Genomic DNA, 15,112 nt, shown 5'->3' with positions numbered 1-15,112 from the left:
TACGTTTGAACAAATCCACCGATGTACACATTTGTACATATCACAATTTATGCATATTAAAATCGTAGCATTATGTTTTGACTCTATTGCATTCAACTGTCTTATTCATTACGTTTTCAGTCTCATTTATTGATATAATACTCATAAATATTAACATTTTGCTCGTTTCGCCTGCATGGTGTTAAACAATACACTATAAAACCTTAAAAATACATTCTTTAACTTTACTCGTTTAACCATTTTGTAATATAGTTTATTTGCTGTGAGGCACAGAAAGTGTTTTCTCCTATAAAACAAAACATAAATTCACAAAAGACATCAATTTTATTAGTTTGATGTAATCCAAATCTTTAGAATCCATAGCCTACGTTGTTTACAAGAAAAAAATCCTAATTCAACCTTTTATCCAGTCGTGATCTTCGCCTCCATTCTCAGCAGCAACCGTACACGTCAAATCCCGCGCTGGTGATGAATTCAAATTCAAAAATCGCGCCCTTGAGAAGCGATACGTCGTGTTTTACGGCAGAGATATCAAATGGTCATTGGCTCTTCCCTGCCTCATCACAGATTGAGACATGAAGGACTCTGTGACGGTTGGTTTAGTTCTTTTGAAATAGTGCGAAGCTGCGAACTGAAGCCGGATGAACATTTTCATTGATTATTAATTTAAATTCTGCTCTGTACTTCATACAAAACTATTACAATGTTGCCAGAGAGGACTGCGACTGCAAAGCATCTTCATGTGAACGGCTTTTGGTAGCGGTTTTGACATTTTCGCAATAAATATATTATTGTGATTATACTTGTCTGTTAGTCACGTTTTTCTTCATAATTGTAACGTTAGTTTACGTAGTTTTAACGAATTGTTAGGGGTAGGTTTAGGGGTAGGAGTAGGATTGGTGGCTCAAAATATATTTTAATGCCATATTGTTAATACAACTGCCATTTCCCAACACATCTGTCCATTATGTTTTATCCTTTTTTTATATTCTGTATAAAATACACTGTAAAAAAATGTCTTGTCAAATTAACAGTAACTTACTGGCAACAATTATCCAGTACTTGCTGTATTTCATTCAACAATAAAATTACTTTAACACTAACTACAGTACTGTTAAGCATACTGTAAAATCAAATAACATTATTTTACTGTAATTTCTTACCATATTAAAGTACAGTATTACACTGTTAATTTTTAATAATACTGTATAGTATTATACAGTTATGAAATGTTATTGTATTTATTTGGTGCTACTGTGTAACCTGTAGAATATGTAGAAAATCCGTAGAAATAGAGTATTATTTAACAGTTAAAATAATATTTCTATGGATTTTCTACATATTCTACATGTTTGCACAGTAGCACTATAGGAAATAGAAAAAAGAACAAATGAAGCTTTAACTGCTCAAGGTTTATTGTGTATTTTCAAATTACATTTACATATATACATTTAAATACATGAATAAAATTAAATACATGAATAATAATAATGTAATATAATACAATTTAAATCATGCATGAAAATCATGAACAATCATGCGTTTCAATTCATGCAAAAATGATTATGAACAGGTAAAATAGAAAAGATTAAAGGGGCGCTATCTGATCAATCTATTAGAAAGGGGGGGGGGCTTAAACTAGATAGTCTATTGGTTTGAGATAGACTGTCTAACTGGTCAGACTGGTCTGTTGCTGATTTTAAAGGGTTTTGGGCTCCTTTATAACTAGAGGACCAGATTTGCAGGGCTGGGAGAAATGTAAACTAGCTTTGACAAGTAAACCACCAATCCAGATGAGTATTACAAAATGACAAGTTGCACTCAAAAAAAAATGCTGGGTTGTTTTAACCCAATTTTTGGGTAGAATATGGACAAAACCAAATGTTGGCTTAAAAATGCAATGTAAAAATTTAACCCAACGGCTGGGTTTGTCCATATTTGGCCCAAAGTTGGGTTAAAACAACCCAGCATTTTTTAGAGTGTGTTATCCAGTGTCCTTTAAAAAAATCTAAACACAAAACAATATCATCATGCACATGTGCCATGAAAAACTTGCATTACGGTATTAATAATCATTTATATGCAGACTTAATGTTCTAACATTTGCAATAGGAAGTTCTCTATCCAAGCTTTTATGCAACTGAACCAGAACAATTCTTAACAACTTGCAGATAGGCAATTATCTGTTCAAAATTCACAGATAGCAAATAATCTGTTTAAAATGTTCTCAGTGGGTCAGTATTTGGCCAAGGTATAGTAGTAGTAGTTGGATAAATAGAATAATTAAATTAGATTAGATTTACAATTCATCGGTCGTCAAGATGGATGGGGTCTTCTTAATATGCACAGCTCACACCTGTGGAAAAGGAGAACAGACGAGACGTTTTTACAGTAAAAGCGCTTTTGTTGTTGTTGTTTTTTTTTTAGCTAAACAGCAAAAACAGACAAAATGATGTCTAAAGTGTAGTTCACTTAATACTATCTTGTTTGTTGGACTGTTTAAAATCAATTCATTTACGGTCACGTGAAAACGTCAATCTTGCTTGTGTGATACTAAGTTACATCGTATGACAAAAGAAGCTTGACAGGGCGTCTTTCCCTTCAAATAAGTAACGTTACATGTCAGTTTACACATAGTTATAAAAACAATTACGATATCAGACAATACTGTAAATGTCACACATAGCTTTGTATTTGGACAAAACTGCACTTTTTGGGCGCTGCGGTAGAGACTGTCACTGAGGTAAACATTAACGTTAACTTAAATAGCAGATTGCCAGGTCAGGATTTACACAAAAATAAGCGTGAAAAAATCAATAAGAGGAATCGAAACTTTAATTTTATAACAACAGGCTAATCCGAATCCTAACCTTGGATATCAGATTTAAGGATACATTTATCCATTTTCAATTCCCAACCCTATAAAGTTATAAAATAATGAACGTGCAGGCGTTTCCACCGACATAACGTGGTAAATAACAAAACTGATTAGACCATTTTGACCTTATAAGAGGCTATATATGATATACATGTTAATAAAATCACATTTAATCAAGTAACTTCATATAGTTCATGCCGCGGCCAGTTCTAACCTTAATCCGTTAATGTAAGTAACTGATATGGTTTGCATAAAATATAAAATTACTAACCAGATATATCATATGTAGGCTATGGCGAAAACATTGCAGACGACAGCGGCGCGATGCATGGCCTGCGCGCTCTCACAGAGGGAATAAGGGAACTGAAGAGTTCTTCATAAAATGGCAGCTTGTTGTGGTTATTTTTCGCAGTCATTTCGTACTTATGTATTTAAATTGACAGTAACATGTCCCTAGGTTACATTGAAGAGTGTCAAATTGTACATCTTATAGTAAAATGTCTAGAATAGATTAAATTGAATACAGAAATTGTGGTCAGCTATTCTATATAACTTTAAAGTTATAGCAAGAATCCATAATAATTATTACTTACCAGATGAAGAAGTTCCTGGTCGGCAGAAAAGACAGCGGCACCACTGACACGACAAACTCTTTCAAAATTCAAATGCGCTCTCATGCACACTGAATTAAGGCTGTTAATGGTCACTGGCCCAGTGCTACATTTCTTTTTTTTTTAATGTAAGAATAATAACATTAGAGGTCTAGCAATTTTACCCGTGGAACTGTGTGTCGAGTTTTTCGCGGTCAGTTTGCACTGCTGTATTTAGATTAACAGTAACTGATAATTTCCCAGAATGCATTGAAATTCTACAGTAACATACTGTCAACTGTGTGCACAGTACATAATTGTTGAAAAAACAAAATAATACTGTGAAAACAACTAAATTCTACTGTAACTTACTGTACATAGATTATACAGTAAGAAACTGTTGACAAAAACTGTATAATCCTGTGAAAACAACAGAAATCGTTTACAGTGTAGTTATGTTTAGGTTTGGGATTAGGGTTATGGGATCTTACATAAAATGGTAAAAAGGGATATATACAGATATCTTTATGACATAGAATATACGTAAATACTTAACGTTTTGTAGCTGTAAAAACATAATAATGTTACTTTTAAATGTTGCAAATACGTATATATTATACATTTCAGCATCTATCCAAACGTACAAAAAAGTATGTTTTCTATCTTTGCAAAAAACTTAAAATACCTACGTATTAACAATGAGACCAGGCTGCTAAAATCATATTGAATTTCGTTGACTAAAACTAGACTAAAACAATTCAGATGACTAAAATATGACAAACTAAATGGCATTTTAGTCAAAAGACTAAAACTAAATCAAAATTTGTTGTCAAAATGAACACTGCTTTAGTTTGAAAATTACTTCAATTATCTTTTTAACTGTTAACTGGTTTCAATCTTATTTATGGAACAGAACGTTTTTGTTCAGGATAGGTCATTTCTTCTGTTCTGTCGCTCACCTCCACAGGGATCGATCTCGGCGCCCTCCCTTTACTCGTTCTACATGCTACCATTGGGTTCTATATTTTAATAAGACATGGTGTTGCCTTCCATTCTTATGCTGAAGACACCACAATATATATACACCTATTGAGAGAAATGATCCGTCTGCTTCCATTTCTCTTTTATTATGCTAAGATGAGGTTACATCTTGGCTTGCAAAAAAATTGTGTCTTTAAATGAACACAAAACTGAGGTGATAGTTTTCCCCACTGATAATTTTAAGACCACCAGCATCGCTTTGAGGAGCCTCTCTGCATTCAGATCTATGCGGGATTAGGTGTGCTTTTAGATGGGCCTTCAAAAAGTGATAAATATCTTCCGTAACTGCATCTAGTTTATCAACTGCATCTAGTTTTTATTTGAGAAGTTGCACAGATACTTGAACATTGGTAGCTGTATTTGTAAGCGCTCAGACCAGTTTACCTAAAACACCTTCCAGCCATCCTGCATTGAAATGTAAATGAGTGTGGGGGGATTTGGAATCAGGGGCGTAGCAATCATTTCAAAAGTGAGGGGGACAGAATGTCAAGCATTTTACATGGTTCATGTTTACATGAAAGACTAAGACTTGTGTATGTGTTTAGTTACTTCTTAATTTTTCAGTTTTTTTTTTAGATTCAGAATATGTTTCAGTGTGAAATACGGTAGAAATATCTTATTCATTTTTGTGTTGATAAGTTTTGAACTTAAATAACAGTCTTGGAAATAATATGTAAGCATGTGCCTGTACAGTAAATCAAGTTTTGTTTGCCAGAAATCAATTCATGTAAATCGAAAGATCTTAGTTTAGCCAAGACTGATCGTGTGATCACTAAGTGAAGAGTTTTGAGAAGTTGTTCAATGTTGTATTATGTTCAGAGTTTTAGCAGTGTTGTGTCGAAGTGAAATATGTAGTTTGGAAGATGTAGTCACTGAATGCATTAATACAACTCTAAAAAGAAAAACAACAACAAAAAAGCAACCTGTAATAGCAGCTGCAAATGGGGCCTTATTTATCACTCAGAAAGAATTAGTGTTAAACACATTTACACAAACTCTAGACACAGAAGGATCATATGTTCCCCACATCACACCAGGACATTTCACTCAAAATTGTGAAATATTTCACTCATTAAGTGTTTGATTTACTCATTCAACTGATGTTCAAAACAACTGTGTAGTTACAGTGCTGCAAAAAAATGCAGACATGTTTCTTTATAAAATAGCAGACACAATACCACTGATATTGAAAAAAAAAAGATCTAAATCAACTTCTAGGTTTGGGTGAAGTGAGAGGGTCACAGAGACAGAACTAAAAACCTAATTTGTCAAATAAACTCTAAAAATAAAAGATATTCAAGACTGTGGTATAAATAATTGGATGATCTGACCATAACTCATACTATCCTTGATTTTCTAACTTAGGACATTTCCTTTGTGTGTGATTACATCGCCCTCCCCCACACTAATTAACATATCAATGCAGTATGGCTGGAAGGTGTCTAGGTGAAGTGGCCTGAGCGCTTACAAATACAGCTACCAATGTTCAAGTATCTGTGCAACTTCTCAAATAAACTACAATAAACTAGAGAAAATGCTGGGATTTACCCTTCCAAATTTATTTTGTAATGTTTTCTTTTGTAAAAATGTATTTAAAAAATAAATAAATACAAGAATTAGACTATCTACTGTTAACTGCAGTTTGTTACATTATCCATGTTTACAATACTGCACAAAATTATTCCTAATTTTCCCCTTTTGTATAGATTAAATTGGTGATTAAACTGAGACTAACACAAACACTTGTGGAGGTGTTTAGTTAAATATAATTGTTTTTTTTTGTTTTGTTTTTAATTCAGATTATATTTCAAAATGGTATTACTGTATAAATATTGCAAATTTTGGTCTTATTCATGTTGTGTTAGGTTTTGAACATCAGTTTTGATTGGAGAATGTAAAGATGTGCAATTTGGTCTTTATAGAACATAAAGTTCTGTTGGTGTTTGTGTTAAGTGTGAAATACATTCATGTAAATTGAAAGACGCCATTGAATAAAAAAATTCCAAAGCAAAATTAAATGATCCACAGTTTGTCACATAAGCCCATTTCACTCCGAGATTCTAGAAAATATACTGATAATTTGTCCCTTGATCTTTTGATTTCTGTTCATCGACAGTACCAGGGATTACAGTATTGTAAACATGGATAATGTAACAAACTGCAGTTAACAGTAGTTTACTTCTTGTTTTTATTTATTTATTAAATACATTTTTACAAAAGAATATGTTACAAAATAAATTTGGAAGGGTAAATCCCAACGTTTTCTCTAGTTTATTGTAGTTTATTTGAGAAGTTGCACAGATTCTTGAACATTGGTAGCTGTATTTGTTAGCACTCAGGCCACTTCACCTAGACACCTTAGCCGCGTTTCCACTGCCGGGCCAGGGCCGGGCCGTGCTAGTGCGTGCCAGGGCCAGTCGCGTTTCCACTGTCACTTCCGGGGCTTGATCGGGGCTTCCTCAGGGCCAACGGCCAGGATTTCTGGCCCGTCGAATACCTTGGGCCAGAGGGGGCCAGCTCGGGCTAGAGGCGTGCTCAAGGTAAAAGGCGGAGTTTATCGGTGTTATGGAACGTTATGATCTGAAGCAAGATGCACGGGTGTCCATGTTTAACCTATTAACCGTTTAAAATTGCATAACATTTTAATTTGAACTGTAGGCCTATGCCAAATGCTGCGCAACAATATATAGGCTATATACAGCTACATATCGACGAATTTTCAGACATTTGTTTGATTTTTTTGCCCCTTAAACATTTTAAATATTTGACAAATTAATATTTTTTAATTTGGTTTTCTGAGGCCAAATTAGAACCTGGAAATGATATTTTCCCCGCAGTGCTGAATGAGAAGAGCCGTAACCACAGCCTACAGAAAGGGGATTTATGGGTGATTTATAGGCTATAATAAATGTGTCTGATAATAAAATAATATAAAATAACGAGGCATTAATTGTTTATTAATAAACTATTGTTTTCTAAATGATTTTCGGCTAAAAACATATCTCCATCTCCGGATGCACATTTAGAGAGAAATTAAGCTACATAAACATAGAAGATATTGGCTTTCAATTCGAATTTGTTCGTTTTAAATTGGACATTTAAAGCTTTAATCTACAAAGGATATAACCCCTGTAGACTAAAGCTTTAAATGTCCAATTTAAAACGAACAAATTCGAATGCGGTGGCTGTTTAGGTCTCGCGCTTCAGTTCACGGAGATCATGAAGCGCGCCTTGATTAATTGTTAAAGCACAACGTTTTGTTGTTATAAATAAATTTATTTGCGAATAATGTATTATTATTTTCTGTATGACCAGAAATTAAAGAGTATTTTAAGTTGTTTCCACTGAAAGAAATGCAATGAAACTGTTCACATGGGCGTCTCGCAGCCATCAGTGCGTGCTCCACACACACTGGATATGCGCTGATATTTGTCAAAAATATTGTGTTTATTTGTGCTCTGTTCCTTTTTTGGATAAAGGCATCTTCTACATATGCAGCCTAATAAAATGTTACAATAATGATGATGATGGTTATTATTATTATTATTATTTGCAGACACGGAGTTTTTGTGAAATGGACGTTTTGCTTATTTTCAATTGGCAATTTCAGTTTGAAGGGTGATGGAGATGGGGCTTTAACTGCTCCGTACTTGCTGTGTTTTATTTCTATAAATTAATTTCGTTTCAAATGGGGTCCAATCAGTTATTAAAGGTGTTAAAAATACTCTGTATCTCGAGGTTGCGGCGCGCACACTATGCACCGAGTATTAACCGATGGGCCTCGGTTAACGATTAATGAATAACTTGAAAACGTGCCCGCAGCCCTACTTGTTATATCGCGCAAAAAATCGCTGCTTGAAATGGAGAATCGCCTGTACTGGTCTCGGGACACTATTGCAGCCACTACGGCAGTTGAGTTAATATACATGCTATCTTCCTAATTTAAAAAATAAATTAATTCATAATACCCGCTGAAATGGGTTGGGTTTTATGACGTTTGATCCTGAAAGGCGTGTTAGGGGTGGGGTCTGGGGCAGCGCTGTGGGGCTACTGGCCCGGCAGTGGAAACGCAAGCCCGGTGCTTGAGGCCCGAGGCCACTAGCTCGGCCCGGCTCGCTGTTAGCTCTGGCCCAGCCCTAGCCCGACAGTGGAAACGCGGCTCTTGACACCTAGACACTAGACCAAGCCATCCTGCATTGATATGTTAATTAGTGTGGGGGAGGGCGGTGTAATCACACACAAAGGAAATGTCCTAAGTTAGAAAATCAAGGATAGTATGAGTTATGGTCAGATCATCCAATTATTTATACCACAGTCTTGAATATCTTTTATTTTTAGAGTTTATTTGACAAATTAGGTTTTTAGTTCTGTCTCTGTGACCCTCTCACTTCACCCAAACCTAGAAGTTGATTTAGATCTTTTTTTTTTCAATATCAGTGGTATTGTGTCTGCTATTTTATAAAGAAACATGTCTGCATTTTTTAGCAGCACTGTAACTACACAGTTGTTTTGAACATCAGTTGAATGAGTAAATCAAACACTTAATGAGTGAAATATTTCACAATTTTGAGTGAAATATCCTGGTGTGATGTGGGGAACATATGATCCTTCTGTGTCTAGAGTTTGTGTAAATGTGTTTAACACTAATTCTTTCTGAGTGATAAATAAGGCCCCATTTGCAGCTGCTATTACAGGTTGCTTTTTTGTTGTTGTTTTTCTTTTTAGAGTTGTATTAATGCATTCAGTGACTACATCTTCCAAACTACATATTTCACTTTGACACAACACTGCTAAAACTCTGAACATAATACAACATTGAACAACTTCTCAAAACTCTTCACTCACTTAAAAATTAAGAATTAACTAAACACGAAAACAAGTCTAAGTCTTCCATATAAACATGAACCAACGAATTCTGAACAGCAAAAAATAGTGCATATTGCTGCCTGTTGTGTGTGTGTGTTTATTCAACGCATTCTCATCCTTTAACGTCATATAGAACGCTATATGCAAAAACGGCGCTATACTACGCACATGGCACCTGTTATCATTAATATAACACGTGCTGTGAGAGCTAAGTTTAGGTGTGGGGTAGGGTCTGCGTATCATATTTACGCTAAAGGATTTATGACGACTTGGGTTCGCGTGTTATATTAATGATAAAGGGTGCCATGTGCGTAGTATAGCGCCGTTTTTGCATATAGCGTTCTATGACGTTAAAGGATGAGAACGGTCTGGTTTATTATATATATGAATGATGTGTTTTGGTAGTTTTAATGCGTTTTGAATGTGAAATGTACTGCAGTGAAGCTGAAGTGAAGAGCTTAAAAAAGTGATAAGTATTTAGAAATAAATACATTCTAATTTAATTTAATTTAATGGGAATATAACATTCTAATGTTGTGGGTTAACAGATTATGATTGGGTTACAAGCATCACCTGATGTCAGTCAGGATAAAAATGTAATGATAAAAAATAAACAAATCTGGGTAATTTAAGCCCTAAGGGAAACAAGGTTGTTGTTTTTTTTTACTGATATTGGCCAATATGAGGGACCACAACCCATAAGATTGGTCTTTCATTACAGAAAAGAGGCTCTCCAGTTTGATGGTAAAGGGAACAATGTGTAATTGCTGCTAATATACTGTTATATACTGCTGCTAATATGCTAATATCAAATAATGTTATATCTTTTTATAATTGTATTATGAAATATATGCCTTGTTAAAAAGAATTGAAACATGTTCATAATTGAAACCAAAAGGAGAATTATAAGCATTCCCCAGACTTACTGCTGCCATTGCATTTTATTTATCTAGAGTCTAGATCATGTACAGTTTAGCTTGTGTGGAGACCTGCAATTATACCTTAAAGAGATATTTCTGCTTGATTTTATTGAGTTGATAAACTAGATGCAGTTACGGAAGATATTTATCACGTTTTGAAGGCCCATCTAAAAGCACACCTAATCCCGCATAGATCTGAATGCAGAGAAGCTCCTCAAAGCGATGCTGGTGGTCTTAAAATTATCAGTGGGGAAAACTATCACCTCAGTTTTGTGTTCATTTAAAGACACAATTTTTTTGCAAGCAAAGATGTAACCTCATCTTAGCATAATAAAAGAGAAATGGAAGCAGACGGATCATTTCTCTCAATAGGTGTATATATATTGTGGTGTCTTCAGCATAAGAATGGAAGGCAACACCATGTCTTATTAAAATATAGAACCCAATGGTAGCATGTAGAACGAGTAAAGGGAGGGCGCCGAGATCGATCCCTGTGGAGGTGAGCGACAGAACAGAAGAAATGACCTATCCTGAACAAAAACGTTCTGTTCCATAAATAAGATTGAAACCAGTTAACTGTTAAAAAGATAATTGAAGTAATTTTCAAACTAAAGTAATATACACTGTAAAAAAAAAAAAATCATGATTTGTTATCATAACGTTGTTTCTTCTGTCAAATCAACTTAGATAATGTATGTGGTTCAGATGACATAATATTTTGAGTTTCTGATTATAAAATCAATCTCCTTCATTGTATTAAGTCAATTTTTCAATTTCAATGAACGTAAAGTTTCAAGGCAACCAGGTAACTTCATTTTTTAAGTTAAACCAACAATAATTGTTTTACAGTGCACACATATCAGTCAAAACTGCTTGTAAAATGTAAAATATAGTCAAATACAACTATTTGTATATTTGTCAAATACAACTTATCAGTAGGCAATAAGCTTAAATGCGATATGTGGACCAATCATATACTGTAAGTATAAAGCCACAACAGAGAATTAATTTTTTAAAGCAATAACTTTCCTGTATTGTCCACAACATAAAGCTTCTGATGTTTTATAGGAATTTCATCGAAAGTGTTATGATATTCTGTATTATTTGTTAGTATGGAATTGCTACTGAGGTACAGACAAAATTATTAAGAAAAGTAACAATGGCAAGTAAATTGTTAGGGACTGCTATAACCAAGCATAGACAGTATCTATGAAGAGAGAGCGTTAAATAAGAAAAAAATAATATTATGAATGATAGAGGCGTCTTCTCGCCTCTGCTTTCGAACTGTTGCCGCTGGGCACTTCATAATAACTGCATGCTATTAATCATTAGTTAATCATTAGTAAATAGTTTATCTGTAATTTATAAAGCATTAATAGACATTAATAAGAAGTTTATAAATACAGCTATAAATGCTCTATTCTTGTGTAAATGCTTTATTCTTTATTTAGAAGCATAATATTGTGTTTAATCATTGTATTTTCATACTTTATTAATGATCAATTTATAATTTCCTAATGAAGAATAACATTATTTACAAACCAGTTATTTAGGAGTTGTCAGTGATTCATGAGATCACTTAAGTGTATTTAAATGTAGTAAATGCAAGAAGTTAAGCATTTAGTAGTGGTCAGTTAACTTTTTTTGGCAGCTCATCTAAAGTGAGGAATAGTTATATCTTGTAAAGCATTCATAAATTAGATTTAAAGGCTCAGTTCTCTTCTAAACAGAAAAAGGAAACAAACACAACACTTTGAACATAAAAGAACATACAAATATTTAACTGAGCCTTTGAAATCTCTTTTATAAATGCGTTACAAGGCATAACAGGTCCTCACTTTAGATGAGCTCACAAAATAGTAAACTGACCACTACTAAATGGTTGATAACTACCTGAATTAACCTTGGATTACAGTAGAAATACATGTTAAAAATGTATTAACACACTAAGTAACTATTACTATATGTCTGAATAATAAGATGCATGAATGCACATTGAAATAGTTTATTAATCATTTACTCACTTTCTAAGTGATCTTATAAACCACTGACAACTCCTAAATAACTTTATATTGGTTTATTATTATGGTTTATAATGCTATACTTCATTTAGAAATCATAAATTGTTCATTAATAAAGCATGGAATTAAAATGATTAAAACACATTATAGATATGCTTTTAAACCAATAGTCAGCAATTTATAAAGACAGCTATAAAGCTATAAATTCTTTAATATTGTTTTAAAATCATATCTATAATGTGTTTTAATAATTGTATTTTCATTAGTTAAGCATTTACTATTGCTTAACTAATGATTACTAGTGTGGGGTTATTAAATTTACTGAAAGTACCTTAACTAAGCAGCTCTACAGTCTCAGAGGCTTTGGGACAGCCAGCCATTCAGACAATAGAGAAGTGTGAACGACGTGTGTTAATGGGCCACTGCAGTTCCTGCTCCAGCCTACAGGAGCGCTGCTGAGTATGGGCTTAAACACACACACGTGTGTTAGTCCCCACTTGGTCAAAAGTTAAAAAAATTCACCAGAGCGTTTTTTAGTTGATTTTAACATGTTTTAAGGCATAGCTAACAGGGGACTTGAAAAATGTCCCCACTTCCCTCGGCGGTCCCCTGTTGGTGAGTGTGTAACGACACCAAAGTCCCCTCTTAGATAGGTAGACAAGTACACACACACACACACACACACACACGCACACACGCACACACACACACACACACACACACACACACACACACACACACACACAAATACATGTAAATAAAAATACAAAAAAAAAAAACATCAAATGTGTTTTTAGTCAGAGTATTATTTTATACAGAAACAAATATTTGTAATTCAGATAAGAATGAAGTTAGTGTTTTAAAATCTTAAGGAAAACAAATATATTGAAATATAGCACATGCATTTTTAATTAATTCAACTTCAATTACAAATACAATCTTACTTTTATTTAAAGCAAACTATACATTTAAAAGATGGGGGTTATATGCCTATTTTGTCATTTAAAAATATTGTTATGCAAAATTGTTATGCAAAAAGACAAGGACTTAGAGACAAGGACTTGTAGGAAAAATCGCAGCCAGCCACACACACACACACACACATAAACACAGACAACAGCCCTCCCCTCCCCACACAGACACACACCCACACACACACACACACACACACACAGAGAGAGAGAGAGAGAGAGAGAGAGAGAGAGAGAGAGAGAGAGAGAATCGCAGGGGAATTAAATCCATTCAAACTACAATATCTGACTTTCTGTTGCTCAGAGCGAATGACTTTAAATTGGAAAGTTGATCGGCTTGACGAGAACAATATACGTGGCAAGTTTTGTAAGTGTAGGTAAAATGAGCAAAGTTATAACACACTTTATGTGTCCTTTTTTAGTCATAAAATTCATTTCCTCGCCACGGCCAGACCGTTCGAGATATCAAAAATCCGTCCGGAATTGAGCATCCTCAATGTCTTGACTTCATGCACACCGAGTTTGGTTGTGATTGGTAAACACATGCGTTGTAATTTGATGTATTTCTCCTAGGACAATTATTCAAACAACCCATAATTCATAATTCATAAATAACTTCCATTTGAACTGTCATAAAACTTAGAGCACGAAAGTTGTTTGGCCTGATGTGATCTATAATTGTACAGAGTTTCATATTAATTCATGCAAGTGTGTTTGATTTATGGACAAATGTTCGAATCCCAGTCCAGGGGGCGCTGTCGAGCCGCCCTGCCACGCCCGGTTACCAGCTTCAGCCCGGCCCTGATTGCCATGGGTTCTGACCCGTGTGCAAAGTTTCAAGAGTTTTCGAGGATGTTAAGGCCCCCGAAAATGCCAGAGAAGTCGCACACAGCAAATAAAGGGTTAAAATTAACCTGACAGGCGCCCCTCCTCTCACTCACACAGAGAGACACTGAGAGACTGGCAAAATTCTGAGATTTTCTCTACATTCAAACAAACATATCTGACTTTCTGTGGGTCCTAGCTAATGAGTGTCAATTAGAAAGTTGTCCGGCTCGAGGAGTACAATATACATACCGATTTTTGTAACTGTAGATAAAACTAACAACCCCACTTTTGTCAAAAGGTGGCGCTACTGAGCCCTCACCACGCCCGTTTCTGAAACTTTGCACGTGTCTACTGGCTAATAAATGTGATGTGTCTGTCGAGTTTCATGCATTTTGAAGCATGCTAAGGGTCTCAAAAGTATCCTAAAAGCATCCTAAGAGAAGGGTAAAGTTTGATGCGTCGCCACGGCAACAGTTTCAAAGATATCAAGAATCCATTCACAGGTCTACATCTGCCGTATGTTTACATTATACATATGAAGTTTGAAGCAAATCGGGTAAAAATGAAAGGGTGATATCAAAGCATTTTGAAAGTGACACACTTCCTGCTGCCAGTTGGTGGCGCTATAACTTTGACTCACAATAGTCACATCCATGTGATCGTCCTCTTACAGCGAACACACTGCTGAAGTTTCATCAAGATCGGTTGATGTGTGCTGAAGTTATGATACACTTCCTGTTTCACGTTTCTCGCCATTATTTTGTTTCCTCGCCACGGCCAAACCGTTCGAGATATCAAAAATCCCCTCGCAAACTTTCATCCTCAATGTCTTGACTTCACGCTGACCGAGTTTCGTCGAATTTGGATCAAAGCTCTAGGAGGAGTATTAAAAATTCCATTGCGAGTGTTTTACGAACAACCCTAAATAGCCGACTTCCTGTTGGGCTGGGGTAAAAAGTAAAAGCACGAGATATAGATGAAACGATGAGATCAACAT

The sequence above is a fragment of the Pimephales promelas genome, chromosome 11 (assembly GCF_988280905.1).
Source record: "Pimephales promelas chromosome 11, fPimPro1.hap1.1, whole genome shotgun sequence".
NCBI classification, from domain to species: Eukaryota; Metazoa; Chordata; class Actinopteri; order Cypriniformes; family Leuciscidae; genus Pimephales; species Pimephales promelas.
The sequence above is the reverse complement of the archived record's forward strand: the minus strand, read 5'-3'. Positions refer to the sequence as shown.